We start from the raw sequence: 25,432 nt of genomic DNA on the forward strand, positions 1-25,432 counted from the left end.
TCTGTGCACTGGTTCCAATTTCTGTTTCTCTTAAAAACATGTTTAAAAACCCCACAAAACATTCACATTTGCTGTGGGAGTTAAGTGTGATGCCTGCACAAGATTGCCTTCTCCCTGCTGGAAAGGTATTTGCTGTTCCATTGGTTCTCTGTGAGGTTCATTTAACACTGTGTAGCAAATCTCTTTATGTCCAGAGAAAGATATGCCAGCCCTAGGCATATTACTTCAACAGGATGATTTATAACAGTTTAGGATCTGCAACTTAATGGAGTAAAACTTTTCTCCCAATACCCTTAACTGAGAACCAAGTGTACATCAAAATCGTTTTCTTAAGGGGTTCCTCACCATTAACAAGCTTCATTACTTCAGAAATTTGATTTAGGATACTCACAGAAGCAAACAGTAGACCACAAGCTGCACTCAGCACTCCACTACTCACTCAAATGAAGAGCAGTGTTTTACCGAGGGATGTCCTTGTTACCAAAGACCCATTTATTTACTGAGTGTCAATTTCAGAGAATTATAAGCACTCAGACAGTCATGTCCATTTTTTCCATTGGGTGTCTCCATCGGCTGGTGCATAGCAGATTTTCAACAAATTTCAATGACTGGCAGGAATGCCTTCCTACTATCTTCTATCTATCAGCCAGTAGAACAGACGTCCCAACTCACACAGAAGGGTGTCCATCTGATTTTTAGAGGCCTCCAGGAAAGGCATGCCACTGCCACCCCTCAGAAACCTTTTCCATATCTCCCGGAGTCCAGCTGGGTCCCCAAATGCAGTCTGTTCACCAGCTGCTACTGCTTCCCACTGATCTGGCCAGAAATGCACTGGCTATTTTCCATTTCAGCAGGCTCACTCCTTAATCATTTCTAGAACAGCAAAGGGGGTGTTGGAAATATCCTGCCTAATCTCTCTTGCAATATTTAAATGCATCTAATTTCAAAACACTGAAAAGATTTAAAAATATCCATAAAACAACTCTTAAATAAATTCCATCTGATGATTTGAAAGAATATTTTCACAATGAATTTGTAAGAAGGTGAAAATAGAATTCTCATTTAATTTTTGCTAGTATGTCCAGATTTCACAATAGGATGAGCTTATTTTTGGCCCCAGATTTACATGATTGTTCTCCTCAGCATTTTCTTTCTTCTATTTAGGCAAAAGAAGTTTGTGGCTTGCACATTAGAATTGAAATATATACAATTAATTTAAGTTGATGTAATTAATTTTAGTTGATGTAAGTTCTTATGATTATTGTTTTGTTGTAGAAAACCTGAGATCCTCTGTCTATGAAATTTGGAAAAGCAACTCTAGGGATTTTCAGAAATAAATAATGTATATGACATCTCAAAAGAAGAAGTGTTAAAGCTCTTGAGTTTCAGATTTCATATCTCAGAAATTTTAGTTTTTACTGGCAATATAACCTATTTTATATCCAAAAGATGATGAGACATAGGAAAGTTTTACTGCAAAAAAAAAATCATTACTTTTACCAACATCTTTAGTTTTTAGTTTTTTGGCATTTATTTATTTATTTTTTGAACAGTAAAAGCACCATGCAAGTATAGGATCTCTTTTGTTCACTGACTTATCCCAATCCCTAGAAGAATGCTGGGCACATAGTAAACACTCGATACATACAGAAATGTGATTCTGTTTTTCCATTTATTTCTCAAAAGTGATTGATTGGAAGTAGGCCTTCACAAGATGGTGGCCAGGCTCATGAAGCTGTTTCCCTTTAATTTTATATATATCACAAAATTGTAAAACAGTCTTCAAAGTTATTCTGCTAGTAGCATAAGGACTTCCTGGATGTGGGAATGCAGCTAAGTCCTGTGAAGCATTGAACTCTCAGAGGCGATTGGCGTTTGCATTGTTCACTCATTCCTCAATGAATACCCTCTTCTCTTAGATAATAGGTCTTGATAGGAAAAACCTATGTTTTCATAACTGGTATGTTGAACACATAATCCATGAAATACGATAAATGCAATTGTATTGCTTATTACTCTCACTAGTTTATAAAAAATTTAAATTAAGTCAACAACTTCTTTTGCCTCTGAATGTTAAATTGGGTAAAATCCTTAGTTTTTCTTTTTACTATTAAATAATAGATATCATATAGCAATTTTATATCACAAAATATCACAAAATGTAGCATGACCTACTAATGAGAATGAGACCAGTAAGTGCATTCACACACATTTCAGTCTTCATTCAACGTTCATACTTCTTCCTCTGTCCCGGTGCTACATTCAGATGTAGACAAGAGAGACCCCTGCCTGGATACTGGGCCTCATACACCTCAAACCATACGACCTCATGCATTTATTAAAGAATGTATGTGTGCCTCTGTCATGCAATCTGTCACTCAGTGCTGGTAAAGTTTGATCCATAGCCCTAAACATCCACTCTTGTGATTAATACCATTCAGGTCCAGTGAAGTATTTTTTCAACTCTCTTATGTTCTCCAAACAAAAGAAACTGTATCCAAATGTCAGGACAATTTAAGAGTTATATCATTACTGATGTCAGAGATGAACACTACCTGGGATTGCAGGGAATGTTTACACAATAGAAATGCTTGAGTTGCTGGTCATGGTGGCTCATGCCTGTAATCCCAGCACTTTGGGAGGCTGAGGCGGGTGGATTATCTCAGGTCAGAAATTCGAGACCAGTCTAGCCAACATGGTGAAACCCCATCTCTACTAAAAATACAAAAAAAGTAGCCAGGCTTGGTGGTGTGTGCCTGTAATCCCAGCTACCCAGGAGGCTGAGGCAGAGGTATTACTTGAACCGGGGAGGTGGAGGTTGCAGTGAGCCAAGATTGCACCACTGCACTCCAGCCCGGGCAACAGAGCAAGACTCTGTCTCGAAAAAAAAGAAAAAAGAAATGCCTGAGTCAACTAATACCATAGATACCATAGATTAGAAACATCTTCCTGGAAGCATTGGATAAACAAAGTTTCTCCTACTAGCAAATACTATTCATTTGGTGACCATACACCTGTTATTTACATATTTACAGGAGATTATATTTGGGTCACTTACCTTTTCTACTCCAAAGCCACCCTCAGATCTGAAAATGGGAAAAAAATAAATTTCAGGCCAACCACTTAACCCCTTCTTTTCCAGTAAGAGAAAATACAATTAATTTGTCAAATATTTCTCTCAAGAAACTATTAACATAATTGATTTTTTTAACATAATGAGCTATTGTTTTCCAGTAGTGCCAAATTTCTATTTTCTTGCCTTCCTTCATGTTCCAATCAATGCTGGTTGAAGTATTCATGAATTTAAATGGCATCTACAAAAGCCAGTTATGCATAGTGAATGAGGAGTGTTTTGTAGTAATAAACAGTTCAGAATAGTCTTAAATGTTTGACTGATGGATAGATGATAAAGAAATGAACAGATAAAAATGGATCTTGCATTTGTGAAATGTAATGCCAACCCTTCACAATATTGTATACCTCTGGATATTTGAGAAAAAAAAATCTAAAAACATTTTATAAATTTTCCACTACAATGACAATATATTACACTAGGCTCATTACAGTATTTAACATGACATATTATCATAATTTCATTCCTATTTAAATATTGTTTTAATAATTTTATTACCTTAAAGTTGCTACAGTCAGCCAAGTGAAGTTTCCCTGAATTGAAGTAATAATTTGAATACACAAAAAAATCTGTCCATTATAATTCCAGAAAGGTTGTCTAATTTGACATTACTGTGAATACACTGTTTTATGTAATACATTTTTTTTTTTTTTTTTGGAATGGAGTCTCACTGTCACCTAGACTCGAGTGCAGCGTCAAATCTCAGTTCACTGCACCGTCCACCTCCTGGGTTCAAGCAATTCTCCTGCCTCAGCTTCCTGAGTAGCTTGGACTACAGGTGTCCGCCACCACGCCCTGCTAATTTTTTTTTTTTTTTTTTTTTTTGTATTTTTAGTAAAGGCGGGGTTTCACTATGTTGGCCAGGCTGGTCTTGACCTCAAGTTATTCACCCACCTCGACCTCCCAAAGTGCTAGGATTACAGGCATGAGCCATTGTACCCAGCCTGTGATAAATCTTAAATATGGCAAAAAAAATTAACAACGTTACCAAAATAGAGGAAATAAATATTATATAAAAATATAAGTAATATGTAGATAGTGTTTTTATTTTTAATTATTCACCCTAACATTGCTAGACCAGCTTCTGAGCATCCAATCATGAATAACAGTAGTTAATTCTATCTTCTTTGATCTTGTGCCATCTTCTAGATAAAATCACAGATTTAAGCACACTTGTTAAGTATAATCATCATATGGAATTTGTCAAAGTAGAAGAAGAAAACACTTCATTTCACAGTTAACTTGACGTATAATAACTTTTAAATATTTTGGCCTATGACAAGTAGGTCTTTCTTGTCTTGCCTTGGTTCCACAAATGTTAAGGGTAGTCCTCCTTCCCCAGGCTGAGGCAGCTCTGGGTGGCTGCCTGCTGTGTTAGGCAGGGCTCTCCAGATAAATAGGACCAATAGGAGGGATAGATAGAAAGATAGACTCCCTCTCTCTCTCTCTCTCTCTCTCTATATATATATAGTATATAGATATATATGTAGGTTTTCCATATATATAGTATATAGATACATATAGGTTCTCTGTATATATAGTATATATAGTATAGATATACACATAGTATATATGTAGGTTCTCCATATATATTCTCCATAGTCTCTATATATATGTATATATGGAGATATACATACATAAATATATATGTAAATATATGGAGATATACATACATATATGTATGTATATATATTATATATATGGAGATTATATATATACGTACATATATGTATGTATATATATTATATATGGAGATTATATATATATCTACACACATGTAGGTTGGTGCAATAGTAACTGTGGTTTTTGCCATTTAAAAGTAATTGTATTATATGAAGAACACACATATGTGTGTGTTCATGCATGTGTGTGTGTGTGTGTGTATATATATATATATAATTATATATATTTGTGTGTGTGTGTATGTGTGTGTATAATGAAATCTATTGTAAGGAATTTGTTCATGTGATTATGGAGGCTGGGAAGTCCCATAGTCTGCTATCTGCATATGGAAGCCCAGAAAGTCAGTGATGTAATTCAGTTCAAGTCTGAAGGCCTGAGAATCAGAAACCATCGATGGTGTAAGTCTCAGCTCAAGCAGTCATGCAAACAGTGAATTCAACCTTCATCTGCTCCTTTTAGTAACTGGTATCTATCACATTGGTGCTATCATATTACTCAGACAATAATTGGATTTTAAAATCCTATTACACCTGTTAAAAAGTTAATTATTAAATTCATTTGATACTTTATTCTAATGTTAATGTACAATATATAGAATCACACAATAATAACGCTAGAAAAGCCCTTTGAAAATAATTAGGTTTCTTAGTAAGCATTGCCTATCAGCAGAACCCAGGGAGCATTACAAAAATACATATGACCAGGCTCCAACCCTAGAGACTCTGACCCTAAAGCTCAGAAGTGGACCTACACATGCAGCCTTTTCCATGATGTTTGCTTGTTTGATAGGGTAGTTATTTCTCACCTGGCAAAAATAACACAAGTAGGAAAATATTCTGCCATAAACAGTATTAGAAGAAATCAGTAAATGGAAAGAGCAGGACAGAAATTCCCCATGTTGCTTTAAGATAGGAAAACAAGCACGTGCTGAAGAAATACAGTAATTCTTGAGTCTATAAAGAAGTCATTGAGTACTAAGGCTGCCAGCATTTGCAGACTCACCAGAAGAGTAATTATCCTGGCTTGTGGCTCACAGGACAAATTAACTGTTACAATCTACTAATAAAGTAATACCTGAATGCTAATTTAGAGAATTTGATTTGCTGTTAGGTTCCAGTCATTTTTCTTTTCTCGTAATAATATTATAGGTGAAGACAATATACATACCTGCATTACTAGAGGGACATGAAAGGGACCGACAGTGGAACACTGAAGTTCTTAAAATGAATACATTCTTACAGTGAAGTGTATGTGCTCTCTTCCCAACGTTCTCAGTAAAACAGCAGTTTTTCTCAGAGAATTAAAAGAACCATGCTCAATATCTTACAGAACAAACCCACATACTTGAGCTCATTTCCAGATGTACCAATGTCTGTCTGACAGCCCAAACTCCTAGAGATGTCCCTAGCTTGTTTGGCAAACTTTATCATTAATGAATGCTGACAGATTTCATTTATAAATGGTCTTAATGATAAAATGTAGCAAACTTCAAACTAGTTATTAACTACTAACTTTCAGATGTTTACGGATGAAAAATGAGTATCAGTCAGCCCTGATTTCTATTCTTCACAAATTAATGATTGGTGTTCATTCAGTCTGGTTAGGCAGACACTTTTGTGATCGTGGAAGCTCCAAGTTGGAGATAACGTTAGAGTCCATCTCTCCAGCCTCCTACCCAATGCTGTAAATGTGACAGACACATTCCCCAAAACGTTCCGTTCTGCAAAAGCACACATTAAAATGGTATTGGGGTAAAAAGGGGCTAGAGAGACTGCTCGAACCCAAATAAGGCAGAGGCTGCTGAGTAATGGAGACAGGGAAAAATCTACAAAGATCAGGAAGACAAAAGCAGAAGAACATGAAGCCAGTGATATGAGGGAAAGGCCACGGGTAAACAGCTGACCTGCTGCATTCTTCTGTGGCCTATGGGTTCACTGTCTCAGGTGTGTTTTTCACTGCTTGGAGGCAACACCAATTAACATCCTTGGAAAAATCACATGTGAGTCATTCAGTTTTTATATGTAATGACACCATTTCCTTGAAATTAAGGGGGAATTGAGCATGTACTATCCTAACTTGTATTAAACATATTATAGGCAATGAGGCTACATAGAGAGCCCTAGAGCATCCCTTACAAGTACTCTTCAGCCTCTGCTTAAACATTTCACAGCCATTTTTGTGAGCCCTTGCCAATGATCAACAACTCTAGCTATCAGGGCTCTTTTGAGCCAAAATGTTTCCCACATGACTGTTGGTTTTAAGTACATCCTCTGCAGTAGCACAAAATACACCATCCTTTTCTCTTAAGAAAGGTTTGATTATTTGAGTTGAACTTCTTTCTCACATGTGTTAACTTCTCTGTGTGTGTGTGTCTGTATCTTTTGAATGTGTTTCATAGCTTTAGGTTGGATATAAAGCAGTGTTGAATGACATTACTACCTAGTCTGTTACAATTTGTCTAAAACTGTGCTTAGGATAACTTCTTGCTTAAGTTGACGCTAAAATTTGTCTCACAAATCTCTCAAACAATAAAAAAGGAAACTCCTTAAACTGTTGCTTAGCGATTCTTAAATTCAAAATGACTGAGGTGTGTGATATGCCTCTCTCCTGACCAAAGCACCTGACTCTTCATCTACTTTCTGAGGGGGGGTGCTCCCCAACCCAAGTCATCTTGTGCAAATCTTCATGACATAGGCAAGTTCTTCTAATTCCTGAATTTGTCAAAAGTTACTTCCATTTGGTTCTCTCCATTTTCCTACATGTATTTTATCTCTCCCTTGATGAAATCACCCACTTTCAACCAAGGAAAATAGCCCAAGACATTCATTCACTCCACAGATATTTCTTGAACTCCTACTATGTATCAGGGCTGTTCTAGACACTGGAGATAGAGAACAAAACAAAATGGAAGAAGAAAAGAAAAGAAAGCAAAACATAAAGGCTGCCCTCATGGAGGTTACATTCTAGTGAAGGAAGTTAAAAATAAATAAATAAGGAAAGGAGAGGATATGGGGCATTTCATCAAAGATAAGATCCCATTGGCTATTAGATACATCACAGTTTTATGCATCTTATGAACAATTAAACTGCAATATTCTATAGACTGTAAGGCACATCTCAATTTCAGAGCTGCTCACATGTGAAAAAGTATAGCTTAAAATGAATGAAATACATTACAATGGATTAAAAATGCAGTGAAGGACTTTCGTGAGTTCGCAATTTTTAAATAAGATTAGTCCCAAAGCTCAGTTACCTTCTGCAACTTTCTCCTTCGTACTGGACTTTGCAGCCTAAGGATCATGAGGGCATCCAAATTCAACATATCCCGAACCTTCTGCCATTAAAGACCTGATGGCGTCACTGTAGATCACATATAGCTTTTTCTTCTCTCTTCATTAATCAGAAAGTCCTGTCCATTTTAACCCTAAAATGTTTCCAGTCTCCTCCATCTCTCCTAATCAGTGTCCCAGTTTATGACTTCAGTATCTCATACTGAGTCTTACTACATTCTACTGCCTGGACTCCTTGGCTGCATTATTTTCTCCCCTCTGTAATCTATATTCCATAATGCTATAATATGTATCTCTTTGTAATTCAGATCTAATCAAGTCACATTTTTTTTTTTTAAGAAAAGAACGCTCATATGCTGTTTCTTGTTTAAATAAGAAAGTTCCATTTCCTTAGTACAGCATGTATGATTCCTCATGATAGAACTTCAACCTATGGCTCTCACCTCAGCAGCTTCTATTCCTCTTCCCTCGCAACAGGATGCCTCAGCTGTGCCGAATTACTGGCTTTTGTCCAAAATGGCATTTACTTTCCTACCTTTAATCTGTTCATGCGGCTGCCCTTAACTCAAATCACTTCCCTGTCACCCACCCGTACACCCTCAGGAATTTTTCCTTGCAATTTCTTTCACCTACCAAATCAACTCAGATCACCTGCTCTCTGTCTACTCCTACTATTTTTATCATACTGATGTTTACCACAATTGATTATACTTTCCTGTCTCCTTCATTAGATTGCAAATTCTTTGAGGGTTTCTATTATTTTTTGTGTTTTGGAACCAAAACCTCAGATTCTGAATCTTGATTCCCATTATCTGCAAATTATATGACCTAAAACTTCTTAATCTCTCTGAACCACAGTTTTCTTATCTGTAGAAATGGTAGAGAAATGAGGATAAAATTTGGAAACAAGAGGAAATGACCAATCACAGAGTATGAGGGCTCTTTGTTTTAATAAAAGTAATTTCCAAATAGGCTTTTTAACCCATGAATGGCGAATGTGTAGGGGCAGGAGAGAGAGTGAAGGGAAAAGGTTAGGTGTACCCTGTGTAGTAACATTTCTATGTCTTTCATCAAAGACACGTTATCTAACCTAAGTACTTTTGTAGACTTTTAACTTTTTAATCCAGCAAAATAGAAGAAACAAGTTTAATAAAAAATATATAAAAATAATATGAATGGATTCAATTTTTGATTCGTAAAGGAAAAAAGATATCAAATTTAATCAAGGCAAAAATTAAAAACAAAAAAGCTATAAATAATATAACTTGATCACTAGATAATTCATAGATTGATCACGTCAGTGGAAAAAAATTAATATACTATTTGCCAACATTTTAGTCTATAATTAATAGTATATAATTAATAGTATATAATTACCAATGGTATATTATATTAATTATACACTATTATATATTTATGTTTGCTTTTAGCATTACTCCTGATAAATTATGATATTTGCACTCTTTTTACAGTTTGGTTTAATTGTATAATCTGGTCCTTCACAGGCTGTTTATTTACTCATTGGCACTATATTAAAATCAGATCTAAGTGACATGGGTTTGTTTTTTCTTCAGGATACTAAAATGGTATGCTGGTCTTATCAGCAAGGACAACAGTATCATGACTGTCACGTCCCTTATCATGACATCATGCCTACTCAACTGTGTTTCCTAAAAATAAGCTGTTGAAACAGAACATAACAGTTTCACTGATTTTATGGATAAGTTTTAGTCAGTTATTTTTAAATTTGCTTTAGATTTTAAATCAAAATAATACATACATCTGGTTTTAAACAAATAAAATACCAAGTTTTGTACTGCAAGCAAAAAGCCTAATCCCCCAGAAGAAACCTCTGCTATATCTGTTTGAAGACTCTCTGGGGTTGATTACCTTCCCATCTATAAATAAATGTCTAGATGTATTCTTTGTGTGGGTTGGTAATTATACGTGACTGCTAAGAACCAAACACCAAAACAACAGTAACTTAAACAACTGAGAAATGTGGGCCAGGCACAATGGCTTATGCCTATAATCCCAGCAGTTTGGGAGGCCAAGGCAGGCAGATGACTGGAGGTCAAGCATTCGAGACTAGCCTTTCCAACATGGTGAAACCCCGTGTTTACTAAAAATTCAAAAACCAGCCGGGCGTGGTAGCACACACCTGCTTGTTGGGAGGCTGAGGCAGGAGAATTGCTTGACCCAGGAGGCAGAGGTTGCATTGGGCTGAGATTGCACCACTGCACTCCAGCCTCCACTGGGCAACAACAGAACACGACTCTGTCTCAAAAAAAGCCTCCAAAACCCCCAAAAACCTGTAGCATCTATACTCAGCGTTATGAGCTGACTTGTGTCTCCACAAAATTTACATGCTGAAATCCTCACTCCCAGGACCTGAGAATGTGACTGTACTTGGAGATAAGGTGAGGTGACTAAGGTAAAGTGAGGTATGACTGGTGTCCTTTTGAGTAGCGATTAAGACATGGAGAGGGACACGAGAGCTGCGCACGCATAGAGGAAAGACGATGTGAAGAGGCAGCAGGAGAGTGGCCGCCTGCAAGCCAAGGAGAGAGGCTTCAGACGAACCCAACCCTGCTGGCCCCCTGGTCTTCAACTCCCAGCCTACAGAACTGTCAGTCAATAAATTTCTGTTGTTTAAACCACCCAGTCTGTGGTACTTTGTTGGCCGTCCTAGCAAAGGAACACACCGCACACATTATTTCCCACTCACATAACTTGCATTCCGGAAGCTGGTATAGTAGTTTGGGGCTAGCCTCGTGGCTTGAGATCAAGCTCTTTCATCTTTTCTGCTTTCACTGTCTCTACTAATTGATTTTCACGTTCAAGGTGAACTTTTCATCCCAAGGTCTCAAGGTAGCTGCTGAGGCTGTAGCTAGCAAAGCACATTCCAGGCAGGAAAAAAGCAGAAACTTGACAACTTGCAAACTGTTAGAAAGCCTTCCTCTAGCTCTTTTTCCAAGTCGAAAGCTCATTCTTTCTCTGACGTGGGTCCACTGCATTCAAGTTACAGTATGAGATTTGGAAAGGGGTGGAGTTTAGTGTATTCTATCTAGATGTCTAATAAACATTAAATAATTATAACATTTATTCCCATAACCTTACAAATTATGAAATACAGTTATAGGATATGACAATAGGCCTAGAGACAGGTTTTTCAAGTACAAAGGGAAAGCTCCCGTGGCATCCCCTTCAAAGCTGACACTGCTAATGCTCAAGACCTTTTGTGAAACTCTTTAAAGAGAAGTCTCTTCCTTGTATACATCCAACCAAAGGTCTTGAAGTGTCCTCAGGAGCTCAGTTTTTCTCCTTTTCTGCTATGATATCTTTCAACAAGTCATTCTTCACAAAGATATTCAAAAGCTGTTCTGGTCACTCCAAAAGTGTGAATAATTTCTACCCTTTATTTTGGAATTACAAAAACGTCTTTGGTCTGTGTTAACTATACTAGTGTCTCAGCAGTGTAGTTGTCTCTCACCATAATATCTGAAATATTCCATAAGGATAATAGGTGCGAATAAAGGAGGGAAAAATCTAAGATTTCCTTCAAAAAAGAAAACATTGCAAAAAGAGCAAAAAAATGGTACAAAATCTGATTTACTACATATTGCACGGGGAAACCATTAAAATATACATTCTCTTAGCTTACCAAAATTGGTTTAATATTCCACATAATATAATTATAAAATAACTTAAAAATATTGACTGAAAGTATTATATATCCAAGTTACGTTCCCTCAAAATTATTATATATTATTGAAATTCTTTAATTCTTATACATACTAATTCCATATTTTCAAGTAATTTTAAACCATATTTATAAAAGTTTCTTAGTTTTTTACTATGTAAAGACATATTTGTCTCTTTCTCTTTCTCTCTCTCTCTCTCTCTTTCTCCTTCAAGATGGAAAAGAGATCATAGGGGAGACATATTTTGAATCTAATATAAAACTAATGATCTAATATCTTTTAAATTATTTGATGAATTTTTCATGTATTTCTTTATGAAGAGTAATAAACAATTAAGAATTTTGTTTACTGTCTGTTTTTATATATAAAATGTTTGTTTTTTCTACCATGAAAGAACCGAATATTGCCAACATTTCAGATTATCACTAAAATATAAGATAAATTAAATTATTCACTAAATTTGAACTCAAACTTCCGGCTAATAGGACAATGTGCATTATGTATGTGTATGCCTACATATATAAATGGCATGACAGTTTATATATTGAAAATAAGAAAACTTACAATAATAAAATATTATAATTTGTAGTCAAATGTTTGCAAGATGGTCAGCTATGGAGATAGCTATTTTAATATATTTTTATTGACCAGAATCCTACTTAAAAGTATCAGATTTTTATATCAATATATATCTGCATAGCAATTGTAAGGAACGGGTCATCTAATATAACTTCACCACCAACAATACAGTCAGCCCTCCATATTCATGGGTTCTACATCCATCAACTCCACCAACTGAGCATCAAAAATACTTGGAAAAAATAGGTAACTGTGTCTGCACTAAACATGTACAAACTTTTTCTTGTCATTATCCCTTAAACAATACAGTATAACAACTATGGACACAGCATTTACATTATATTGAGTACTATTAGTAATCTAGAGATGATTTAATGTATACAAGATAAGCACAGGCTACACATAAATACTATGCCACTTAAAACAAGAAACTTGAGCACGTGTGGATTTTCATATCCAAGAAAGTGGATCCCCACAGCTCAGACCTGTGTAGCTCTAATGTCAACTGTATAAAGATTTCAATCTATCAGGTATCTCTGCTTTCACATTAAAGTTATCCATATATTTACATATTGTTTTATCTAAATATATCTGTTGTAAACCCATCATTTTTCAGCCCTAGGGCTAGGTTCCTAGAATGCAATGTCCAGTGAGACTCTTCTCATGGAGGTTGCAATTTATTGCATGAGATGAATATTTTAAAAAAACAAAAACAAACAAACAAAAAAAAAAACAGAGATTTTTTTGTAATATGTGACCTATGTATCATAATAGAAAGGAATCTGGTTCTTTAAGATTACAGAAGACACTAAACTAGTCTAGAGATCAAGCAAAGCTTCTCCAACAAAAGGCCACCACCTGAGCTTGGAGGTATGAGCAACTGTTAAATAGGAAAAGAGAGCTAACAGGGAGAACATTCTAGATAGAGGTAATGACAAGTATAAAGAGCCCAGGGAAGGAGAGAGCATAGTGAATTTGAGAAAGTTCTGAAAGGGTGCCATCATAAATGGATGCAAGGAAGCATGGGAGGAAAGAGACAGATTAAGGAAAGAAAGGGAGGAGCAAAGCCACGCACGACCTTGTAACTGAGATGAGAATTTTGTTCTATCCTCAGGGCAAAGAGAAGCCATTGCACAACAGGAGTCACATTTGTGTTTCAAAAGAAACAGAAAACAGTAAGGAAACTTTTGCTGTAATCTAGTGACAGCTGATTATAGCTTTGGATATAGTGGTGGCTGTGAAGATGGAAAAAAATTGAAGAGACGGTCTGCCTGTTCTATGTGCTTGGCCATTTTTCTGAAAAAAAATCAACTGACTGTCATGTGTGGCTCACTTCTGAGCTCTATTTTCTATTCCACTGGTCAATTTTTATGCCACTGCTGTCACATTTAGTTGCTACAGCTTTGTAGTATATTTTGAAATCAGGGAATATAATGCCTCCAGCTTTGTTCTTTTTCTCATGACTACATTAGCTATTTGGGGTCTTTTGTAGTTCTAGCTACATTTTAGGGTTTTCTTTCTAGTTCTATTATATGACATGGAATTTTGATAAGGATGCACTGAATCTGTAGGTCTCTTTGGGTAGAATGGAATTTTTAACAATATGAATTCTTTCAATCCATCAACATGAATTGTCTTTCTACTTAGCTGTGTTTTCAATTTCAGTGTCCAGGTATTTTACCTCGTTGGGTAAATTTATTCCTAAGTTGTATTTGTAGCTATTGTAAATGGGATTAATGTCTTTATTTCTTTTGTATATTTTGATACTGTATAAAAACTACAAACGTGTGTGTTCATTTTGTAGCCTGCAACTTTACTGTATTTATTTATTAATTCTAATAGTTTTTTGTGATCTCTTTAAGGTTTTCTGTAAATAAGAACTTGCCATCAGCAAACTGACAGTTGCAATTCCTCCTCTTCTAAATAAATGTCTTTTCTTTCTTTCTCTTACCTAATTGCTCTGGCAAGGACTTCTAGTACTATATTGGACAGAAGTGGCAGGAGTGGGCATCCTTGTCTTGTTTTAGATCTCAGAGGGAAGGCCTTCCATTTTTCACCATTGAGCATAATGTTAGCTGTATTACATTAATAACTTTATTGACTTTTGTCCATCTTGAAATTTAAAAAATCTATTTGTGCAAAGAACTATTTATGCCTGGGGTATATTAACATCATGTAAACCAGTGTTCTGAAGGCTACACTTAAGAAATGATGGCCTAAGGGAATAAAGGGCTATAAATCAGATATGCCACCATCCAGATCATCTGAAAAATAACTTAAGATTTTTTAACGTGTCTAGTGTCAAAATTTTCTCACTAGATGATATGCAAATATTTCTGTAAATTACTGTTCAATTTTATTTCTGGCCTAATAATTCAGTTACAATTACAAAGACAACGCAAAACAGCTCAAAATTTAGAGAGATTGCTCTTCTGGTGTGAGTCTCCACATGTTACACTTCTTGTCACCTTTCTCCCTTTTTTCCACATTCTTCTTTGGCCTTAATGATTCCCGAGTGAGACAAGAGAAGTGGAGGTAATTCTGCTTGAAAATAAATATGCTGCCTTACTTTATCCTGGATACTTATGTGGTGTACAGGTATAATTATTCTTTTACACAAAAAGATCACTCCTCTCCTCCTCATAAATGAAGCAATATATTTTACTTACAAGAGTCACAAGACCACCCTTCTCCTAACTTCCTAACATCCTATCGACCAGCAAAAAGTTTTTTGCCATTTCATTTCCTTATACTAAAGCTAATCATAGTGGTTCGTTCTGTTTTATGTTTAAATTGTTATCTTCTAAAGTCATCAATTATTTATTAACAAAACAACAAAAAGTTGATATTCTCACCTTTTTATACACTGTAATCAATGCTGTTGGAGACACATGAAATTTGCAGAATTCCAAACACAATGTTGCCTTTTTATTGGCAAAATGCAATTACACAACTAATTGGCTGTTATATTGCAGTGTGATACATGCTTGGCCCACACCTCTCCTCCTGCTGGCAATGCAGGAGTTGGTCTACTTCTGCACCCCCTTTCAATATGTTTAATTATTTAAGCCAAGAGAATGGTCACTCAGTGGATGTGCTTGGCAACTCTGAACCACAGATGCTGGGCTCTCACGTTTATCCTTTTTTCCAACAAGAGCAATATGGAAACAAGTGCCTAATTTCTTGGCTACAAACAAGTCAAGCTTCTCACTAGCCCCAGTTGCTGTATTTTGTGGCTGCCGCAAACTTACGTTTGTGCTAAATGGCTGATTATCACTTCTTATTATTTTTGACGATGGGCTTCTTGCAGATTGATTTTAATTGGAAAGATTTATTTTGTTGAATAATCCTAGTGCTTTATCCATTTTATACTCTATTATTTATTGTATATGTGCCCCTTAATTTTTGCCATGCTTTCGAAGTAATGAATTAAATACAAAGTAGAGAAAATGTGTAACGAAATGGACATCTGTTATTAACTTATTTCAAAATTAATGTACTCCTCTAAACTTCCATACTTTTTGGTGTGAAGGACAGACACTGTCTTTTATATGAAGGATCATCCAGGCTAGTTTTAAAAAGAAAGAATGCAGAAATACATTATTACCAAAAATACGTGATGGCCATAGCTGAACCTCATGTTAGAATAAACCAATTATAAAAATCCGAAATGTTAGCCCAAGAAAAGAGTAACTAATCTGGAGCTTTTCACATGTGGGCTGTGATGGAGTGAGTGCACCAGCTAGAGAAAGCGGTGCAGACACACGCCCTAGAGGAGGAAGTGACATGGGGGAGTATCAGATCATATTTTTATGAGAGGCCACCCAAGCTTGAAGGGGCTTGCATGCCATCCTGAGGAATTTGGACTTTATTCTGATTGCATAAGCAGTAAAAACTCCTGAAAGTTGTGGTGAAGGAAGTTTTTAACATAACTTTTTTGTTTTAAAAAATAACACTGACAGTATGGGGGACAGATGGGTTTTAAGGTGACACAAGCAGGAGACACTTCGGCGGTGAAATAATTTCAGTAGGACAAGATAGGGCTAATAAGGGCTTCAGTTAAGACAACGGTAGTGAAAGAGATGATAATTAGCTGAGTTTCCAAAAATATTTCAAGAGAAAAATATGGATGACTGAGGACAGCTCGCTGAATGCTTTCCATGACACTTTTTTTCCTCCCAACTCCATGCTAGAACAGCTTGAAGAACAGAAACTTAATGTTAGACCCAGAAATAAGTGAGAGCATTTCTGAGGCCTTAAATTCTTGAAAGGAGAGAACAGGAAAAACCTTCCGATTCTGGAAGCCTGTTAGAGAACAAGGGAGCAGCTTGGGCTTGCTGGCACCTGTGGTCTCGGAGGAAGAGTGCCCTGCCAGTCTCCACAAGAGAAGTCCGCCCTTCACGGTCCACCCCACACCCCCACTCCTTTAACCAGAGAGGCCTGGGGCCTGGGAGCCAAAACTGGAAGGGAGATTTCAATTCTCACCACCTTTTATCAGTAGAGTTACTAGAAAAAGATTGAAGTAATATTAATTTTGGTGGCTTTGGCTTGGTCCCAAAAACCAACATTAGCTTTGCTTCCTAAATAATTCTTGAAGCACAGGGAAAATAAAAACACAACTATAAATCATTCAACAATTAACTAAAAACCTAAACCACATCAAATTATATGGTATACAAAGAAAGATGTATAAAAAAGAACTTTAAAGCCAGACATTATTTTATTCAAAAAGAAAGACTGATAAGGAATTATGTATGTAACATGAGAACATTATTATATAAAGATAAACAAAAGAAGAAACAGAACATTAGGAAAGTGTTTTCAGATGAAATGGAAAAGAATAAAAATGTCATCCAAAAATAAGTAAAACAAATCCTAGCTTTTTAGCGAAAAAAAATCTCTGACTAGCCTGATATAGCAAAAAGAAAAATCCAAATAAACAGCTTTAGGAATATAGATATGTAAACCCAGAAAGTGTTCCAAGTATCAGAGAAGAATATTCCATGCAATTTGATGGCATTAAGTTTGAAAATCCAGAAGAAATGCTAAATTTTATTGAAAAATTTTATTTGCAAATTTGACCCAAAAAATGTCAGAAAATCTAATAAGGCAGTGATGGCAGAAATTGGAAAATTTTCTTTAAATATCTAACAAAAATACAGAGGTCCAGCATTAAGTTGTGCGGGTTATTCCTATTTCAATTTAAATAACATTAATCTATCTATGTCTTTTAAACTACTGGAAGATATCAAAATATAGTAGATTCCAAACTCATTTTTAAAAACTTTCACATGTCTAAATTCTAGCTATTTTAAATATACATATTTATAAGTGCAATTATAAATAAAATATTTCTCATAAGATTTTAACAAATCAAGTTTAATAAATCAATATACCATGACCAAGTAGAGTTTTCTAGAAATGAAAGATGTTTCTAAGTTATGTTTTCAGTTATAGTTTATTAAATTATTATATCAAAATAAAGAGAATATGTTACAAAAAATGTAAAACTTAGCTACCATTCTTAGGTTTTCCAAGTAAAATAAGAAGGAAATGGCTATTTCTCTATATGACAATGGCTTTTTTTTAAATGTGTAAATTACCATATAAAATAGCACATACTTGACTATTTCTGTTCAAATTAGTAATGAAAAAGAGAAGACCTAGAAATCACAAGATACATAATTAAAAACTAACAAGCAGTCACCTTTTAGAATTCTAAGACATTTTGAAAAAGTATCTACATACATAATAAATATGTAAAAGTCTATACACTTTCTGTAGCAGCAAGTAGCACTTTGAAATGTAAATGGAAAAAAAAGAACTTAACTCAGTAAGATCAAAACCAAAAATAAAAAAGAAATAAAAGAAAAGAAAGGTATAAGATCTAATATGAAGATAATCATCAGACTTTAATAAAGAATGAGAAAAGGCTGAGTAATTACAGAGAAACATCATCTTTCTGAAAAGGAGAACAAATTTCATTAAAAATGCCAATCCTACACAAATTAACAATTTCAGTCAGAAACTCAAATTGTGATTTAACTGAACAGAATGATTTTAAAGTTTACACATTAGAATGTAAGTGAGAATTTTACAGAATAATTTGAACAAAATGAATGACAGTGTCAGATAATTCTATTTATTTTTCAATATATTTTTGGTTGTGTGGCTACAAAAATATGACAGCATTCCAACTCCTTTTTCAAAATGTTCATGTTCCTAAATTCTAGCCATATCAAATATATACAAAAAATAATTTCATTAATATAAATATGAAACTTCTAAATAAAATTTGAACAAATCAATTTACCAAATATATCAACATATCATGACCAAATAGAGTTTTCTAGAAATGGAAGATGTTTTGACATTAAGAAACAGGTAGTTACAAGCCATGAAACATAACTGACAAATATAAATGGAAAAAGAATTCGTTAATGATATCAGGTGGTACATATCTCAGGGAAGGCATGAGAATCGGTTTGGAGGTATATATGCAACCAGGATCAGCTTCCAAACCATATGAACATGGGTTCCAAGAAGAACCCACCACTACAGTAACTGGAACAGACATGCCACAAGCAAAACTGAAAGAGGAGGACAGGAATTTGTGCGTAGGCCTGCAGTGACCTGGAGTGGCATAGCAAAAGGCTATGTAATAGAAATAAAAATAATCCAGAAATATATAAACCCTGGAGAGGCACTGAAACCTTTGAATAATTTTAGTCCCAAACATAGAATTAAGTTGATATAGGATAACCAATGTCCCCAAATGCCTGCCAGAAGCATAAATATACATCTGTATCTACAGAGAAATATATCATTCTAGGACCAAAAATGTTTCTTCAGTTACTCATACGCTATATCTAGTACCCAACCAAAACTAAGAGTGCACGTGAAAAAAAGACATTGTGACAGAAAAGCAAGAAAAAACTCATGGGCACTAAAAACAGTTCCCTGAAAAGATTATACTTTGAAAGAACTATATATAACATATATTCAAGAAAATAAGGCATAGGATTAACACTTCTAGCAGAGAACTGGAAAAGAAAAAAAATAACTAAAAGGGAATTTAAAGAACAAAATAACCAATATTAAGAGTTTAAGCGTAGATTTAGTAACACTTAGAAATAACTAAAGAATTAGTTAAGATAAGTTAAATAAAATATCTAAAGATAGAGCACAGAGAAACTTATGGAGGGAAAACAAAGAAGTATCAGAGATACAGCAACAGAGAATATCTAACAATTGATAATTCGAATTCCCAAAGAAAGAGAATGAGGAGAAACAATGTATTCAGAAATTATGTTGTTAACTTTTCCAAAACTGACAAAAGGTATCAAGCCACAGATTCAGGAAGTGTATGTATATAGCTAGCAAATTTTTAAAAATTATATATATGCATATTTAAATTTCTGAGAACTAGACAAACTGAGCATCTCAGAGCAACCAGGAATATGGCTACACATCACCTTCAAAGAACAACACAAACATTGATAACTAATTTCTCAAATGAAAAGATGGAAGTCAAAAGACAGCAGAACAATAACCCTGAAATAAAACTACTGCCAAATAAGAAGTCTATACCATGAAAAAGATATCCAAAAGTAAATCAGGGTAAAATAAAGAAATATTTAGACAAACCAAAACTGAGAGAATTTTCCACCAGTAAACCTTTACTGAAGAGGATTCTTCAGAGAGAAAGAAATGATCCCAGATAGATGTTCAGAGATGTAAGAAAAAATAAAGAGCAACAACAAATTGCATAGGTAGGTGAACCTAAATGCATATTGAGCATAGCAAGCAATAATAGTAATGAGGTTTTCAAATATCAAAAATACAAACTAAATGTGAAACAAAAATAGGAATTTGTAAGAGTATGGAAGGTAAAGTGTTCTAATATTCTTGTATTACCTGGCAAAAAGTGAAAGGATGTTTACATTAAACTTTGAAAGTAAAAGATGAATAGTTACTATTTTAGGGTAATCACTAAATAAATAGTAAAATATGTCTACCAACCTAGTATGAGGGAAAAATGAATATTAAAAGAAATACACAGTTAATTATTAGGAAGAAAAGATAAGAGAAAACAAGTAGGGCAAACACAAATGCTATTGCAGATTTAAGCCCAAATATATCAGGACTTACATATCTCTCAATGAAGGACTGCAATAATGAAAAGATAAAGATTGTCAGGCTGGATTAAAAAAAAATCAAAACCCATCATATATGTTTTGGAAGTAAAACAGCTACAAGTAACAACAGAGACCAAGCAAAAACATGAAAAAAATGATAGATATTGGTAGAAGTATATTAATATCAGACAAACTAGATTTAAGGCAGAAATCATTACTCCAGAGAAAGAGATATTTCACAAACATTAAAGTTTTGTCAACAAGTTATCAGTCTAGATTTTCATATACCTAGCAATATGGCATAAAATATAAAGTAAAGATTAATGCCTAGGAGACTCAGACTAATTCAATATGATAATGAAGGGTTTTAATACACTCCTCTTTGTACAGACAGGACAGACAAAATAAATCAGACATGATGTAGAATCCTTCAGCAACACAGTGAACAAGTTTGACCCACTGGAAAACGTAGAGCACTACATCCATCATCCATAGAATACAAGTTCTATTCAAGTGTACATAAAACATTTTTAAAGTAGCTGACTATATGCTAGGTCACAAAGCTAAGGGCAGCAAATTTCAAATGATTAAAAATATTTAGAGTACATCTTCTAGGTATAGTACAATTAAGATAGAATTCAACCACAAAAAGATCACTTTAAAATGCCCCCCCCCCTTTGGAAACAGAAAAACAAAAATCAAACTTCTGAATTACTCATGGTTCAGGAAGAAATAAAAATCAAACAAGGTTTTCAAATGAATATAACTGACATTAATAAAAAGATTTTGTGTGCAACAAAGCTTTGCTGTGAGTGAAATACGCAACCTTAAATGTCTGTATTAAGAAGGAAAGAATGCTGTTATTATTTATCCAACACTCTTAAATTAGGAAGGTACAGATGAATGACAAATTTAAAATTAAATTGTGGAGGAAATAAAATATAAAAATCGAAAATGAATAAACTATAAAGCACACACAATAAAGACGAGCAAAGTTTAAAATGGTTTACAGAAATGCCTGATAACATTTATAATTCTCTGAAAAGTTGATTAAGATCGTGAGAAGTTACCAAAAAAAGGAAATTAAAAAAGGCCAGTCACTAGAAGACAGGAATTTAAACAACTATCAATGGATATGAAGAACACACGATACAATAAACTTGAAAATTATTTCAAATCATAAAACTTCTAGAAAACACGACTTACTAAAACTGGCAAAAGTAATTAGAAAACCTAAACACTGCTATAAGTATTAATATTAAATGCATTAGACCTCTAACTACAACATTTCATAAAAGAAAACTTCAGCGTTTCAGTGATGGCTCTCCAGAGAGACAGGACCACTAAGATACAGAGAATGATGAGACAGGATTGTTAAGAAGTGGCTCACTAGCTTCTGTATGCCGACAAATCTCAGCATAAGCCAAGAAAGCTCGGCATAGCCATTCTGCTAACTGAATACTCAAGGGAGCGGGTTCAGGCTAGGTCCAAGGCCTCAGGCAACCTCTAAGCCAATGGTATGGTTCTCATCTCCAGGCCTCAGGCCCTAGAGCCCAGGGTCACGGTGCCCATTCCCTCAGATCAAAGGCAGAAGGAACTGGAGCTCTGGGGTTCAAGAGCAGAAGAAGTATAGCCTGGCACCAGGAAAGAGCGAACTCACCCTCGTCTGCCTTGTCCTTCCATCTAGGCCACAGCTGATTGGATGGCACCTGCCTACGTTGAAGGCGGATTTTCCCTAACTCCGTCAGCCAATTGGAAGGTGCCTGCCCGTACCGAGGGCGGATTTTTCACTTACTCTGTGCACAGATTGGTTGGGGTCTGCCCACATTGACAGCAGATCTTCCCTAATTCACTCCCGGGACTTAATGCCAATCTACTCTGGAAACAGGCTCTCAGACACACCTGGGGCAGCCCACTTATTCTAATCAAATATCAAACCACCTGGGTTTCCTTTTTGGTAAAAGAGAAACCCACCAATAAATAGTACTTTACTAGCTATCTGAGTGTCTCCTAATTCACTCGAGTTTACACCCCAAGTCAACCATCACTATCAGTCTGTGGTATAAAAATATAAGGACAAATGAGAAAAGGAAGGTAAAGTTTAATCCTAATATTGAATATGGATTTAAATATCCTTTAAAAAATTACCATATTAAAGCAGTAACAACACGTAATATATAATCAACAGATTTATCAAAGAATGGGAAGTTTCAAGTTCACTGTAATCTCAAGATAATTCACTACATTTACAGGTTAAGGAGGAATAATAATTTTATTATCTCAACTGCTGAAAAGGCCTTTGATAAAATTCAATATCAGTTATCGATTTAAAAGAAAAACTACAATTAAGATTAAATTTCTTCACTTGGATCTAGAAAAAAACCTAGAGGGGTTGTATAAGCAAACATTCTTTTCAACATTTAGCTATCACTGTTGCCACTGCAATAAGTCAATGACGACAAATCAAAGTTATGGAGATTTGAAAGTACGATATTAAAATATTCATATCTGCAGATTGATATGATTGTATCAAAAATAATCAGTCGACTACTCATTAAAAATGTTAGTTTAGCAGTTTTGCTAAATACAAAGGTAGTATAAAAATCACTTGTATTTCATATTTCAGAAATATATAGGCTATGAAAAATTTTAAAGATATTTATCATTGCATCCAAAAAATCAAATATGTAAGATAAAATACAATAAAATATATAGAAGACTTAGACATAGCAATTTACATTACAATTTACACAACATTATTGAGAGTAATCAAAGAAGACCTAAATCAATAATAGTACGTATCATATTTATATATTGGAGAACTCAATAATGCAAGACATACCTATTTTTGCCAAATCAATATACATTTTTAATGTGATTTCAATCAAAATCCAAGTGTGTATGTTGACGTATGTGTGTAAATCTATGAAATAATCCTAAAAAAGGTGAAAAAGCCAAAAATGTAGGGGGAAAGGCATAAATATTAAAATTTGTTTTAAAGTTAAACATATTAAAATCATATGGTATTTTTAAAAATATATAAATACACCTATAAGATAAAACACCAGATCCAAGCATACATAAATCATTTAATTTTTGATCAAGAGGGCGCCGCTGAACAAGTTTTAATAAATAAGGTTGGTCCAGTGAGGGGGAAAAATGGACCTTAATTCTCACATCACACCATATACAGAAATTAATTACAAGTGATTTCTAAATCAAAAGCTGAGGCAAAATAACAAAATTTCTAGAATTAGAATACAGAAAAGTTCTCTATATCCAGTAAGAAAATAATTGCTAAATAAGGTACAAAATGCAATAGTCATATTTATAAATTGAACAACAAAAAGCAAGAATGTCCATTTATCAAATGATACCACTAAAAAAGTAAACAAAGGCTGGGCGCAGTGGCTCACTCCTGTAATCCCAGCATTTTGGGAGGCCGAGGCGGGTGGATCACCTGTGGTCAGGGGTTCTAGACCAGCCTGGCCAATATAGGTAAACCCCGTCTCTACTAAAAATACAAAAATTAGCCGGGTGTGGTGGCGGGCGCCTGTAGTCCCAGCTACTCAGGAGGCTGAGGCAGGAGAATGGCGGGAACCCGGGAGGTGGAAGTTGCAGTGAGCCGAGATCGCGCCACTGCACTCCAGCCCGGGCGACAGAGTGAGACTTCGTCTCAGTAATAATAATAATAATAAGCTGCAGAATGGAAGACGATACAGTAAGTCCTCACTTAGGTACCAGGTTCTTGGTAACTGGAATTTTAAGTGAAACTAGGTATAAAGAAACCATTTGGCCGGGCGCGGCGGCTCACGCCTGTAATCCCAGCACTTTGGAAGGCCGAGGCGGGCGGATCACGAGCTCAGGAGATCGAGACCTTCCTGGCTAACACGGTGAAACCCCGTCTCTACTAAAAATGCAAAAAACTAGCCGGGCGCGGTGGCGGCGCCTGTAGTTCCAGCTACTCGGGAGGCTGAGGCAGGAGAATGGCGGGAACCCGGGAGGCGGAGCTTGCAGTAAGCCGAGATCACGCCACTCACCCCAGCCTGGGCGACAGAGCGAGACTCCGTCTCCAAAAATAAAAACAAACCATTTGCCCATAGGCTAATCGCTATCAGAGTTAGTTCCTACAGCATATTTCTGGTTGCAAAAACATCACCAAACTTTTAAATAAAGACCCAAAACACTTCTGATATTAAACACTGGAATAAATATGAGGTATTCATATATTAAAGAAATATTTTAAAAATCAAGTAAGATATTTACCCATTTATTCTAGTTTACGACCGCGAGTAGCCAAAGCCGGTCCTGGTAGCTCAAAGTGCCAGATGGGACACAGTCCTGAAGAGGACACCGTTCCATTACAGGGAGCACGCACCCATACACCTGTTACAGGTAGTTAGGCAATGAGTGGGGCAGGAGAGGACTCTCTCCCGCCCGCTAGGAATGTCAGGTGACATCGTTCAGCAATTATCGCATTGCCTCTCTAAAAATGATAATTGGGCAGCCAGGGAGAGATAATCTCCTGGTGGTCCACACCTGCTAACATTACAAACGTTCATTGAATGCAGGCGCCAGGGAGAGGCAACTTCCTCAGCCCTTCTGTTTAGACACACACAAAAACAAAAATGGCGAACGATCAGCTTCCGGGGACACATTCCGTCGGAATAGCGGGAAAAAGCCTCAGATGGGCGTCCGGGTAATTGCCCTAAAAACACTGCGCATGCTCAGTTCCCAGGGGCGAGGTGGGCACCGCGCATGCGGAAAGCCCATCTTAAAGGTACCGTCTTGGGAAAGAGGCGAGTTTATAAAGTCTCAGGATCAAGGTTAAAGACCACGTCTTTCCTCTCTTTTCTCTCCTTCACCTTCAACCGCCCACTTGGATCCCTTCCAAGCGGTCTTTCC

The 25,432-nt window shown here is 35.6% G+C and overlaps 1 long non-coding RNA gene across 1 annotated transcript in view; it reads right to left on the reverse strand.

The window, feature by feature from the left end:
* LOC102138819 (uncharacterized) overlaps nt 1-25,168 on the reverse strand; it is a 996,710-nt gene extending 971,542 nt beyond the window's left edge. Inside the window, exons 1-2 of the long non-coding RNA XR_010577829.2 lie at nt 24,794-25,168; nt 3,059-3,086 (exon numbers count right to left, since the gene is read on the reverse strand). This is a non-coding gene — a long non-coding RNA (uncharacterized lncRNA). The remainder of the gene's footprint in view (nt 1-3,058; nt 3,087-24,793) is intronic.
* Between the last annotated feature and the right edge of the window lie 264 nt (nt 25,169-25,432).

Source organism: Macaca fascicularis, chromosome 9 (genome assembly GCF_037993035.2).
Source record: "Macaca fascicularis isolate 582-1 chromosome 9, T2T-MFA8v1.1".
In the NCBI taxonomy this organism is placed as follows: Eukaryota; Metazoa; Chordata; class Mammalia; order Primates; family Cercopithecidae; genus Macaca; species Macaca fascicularis.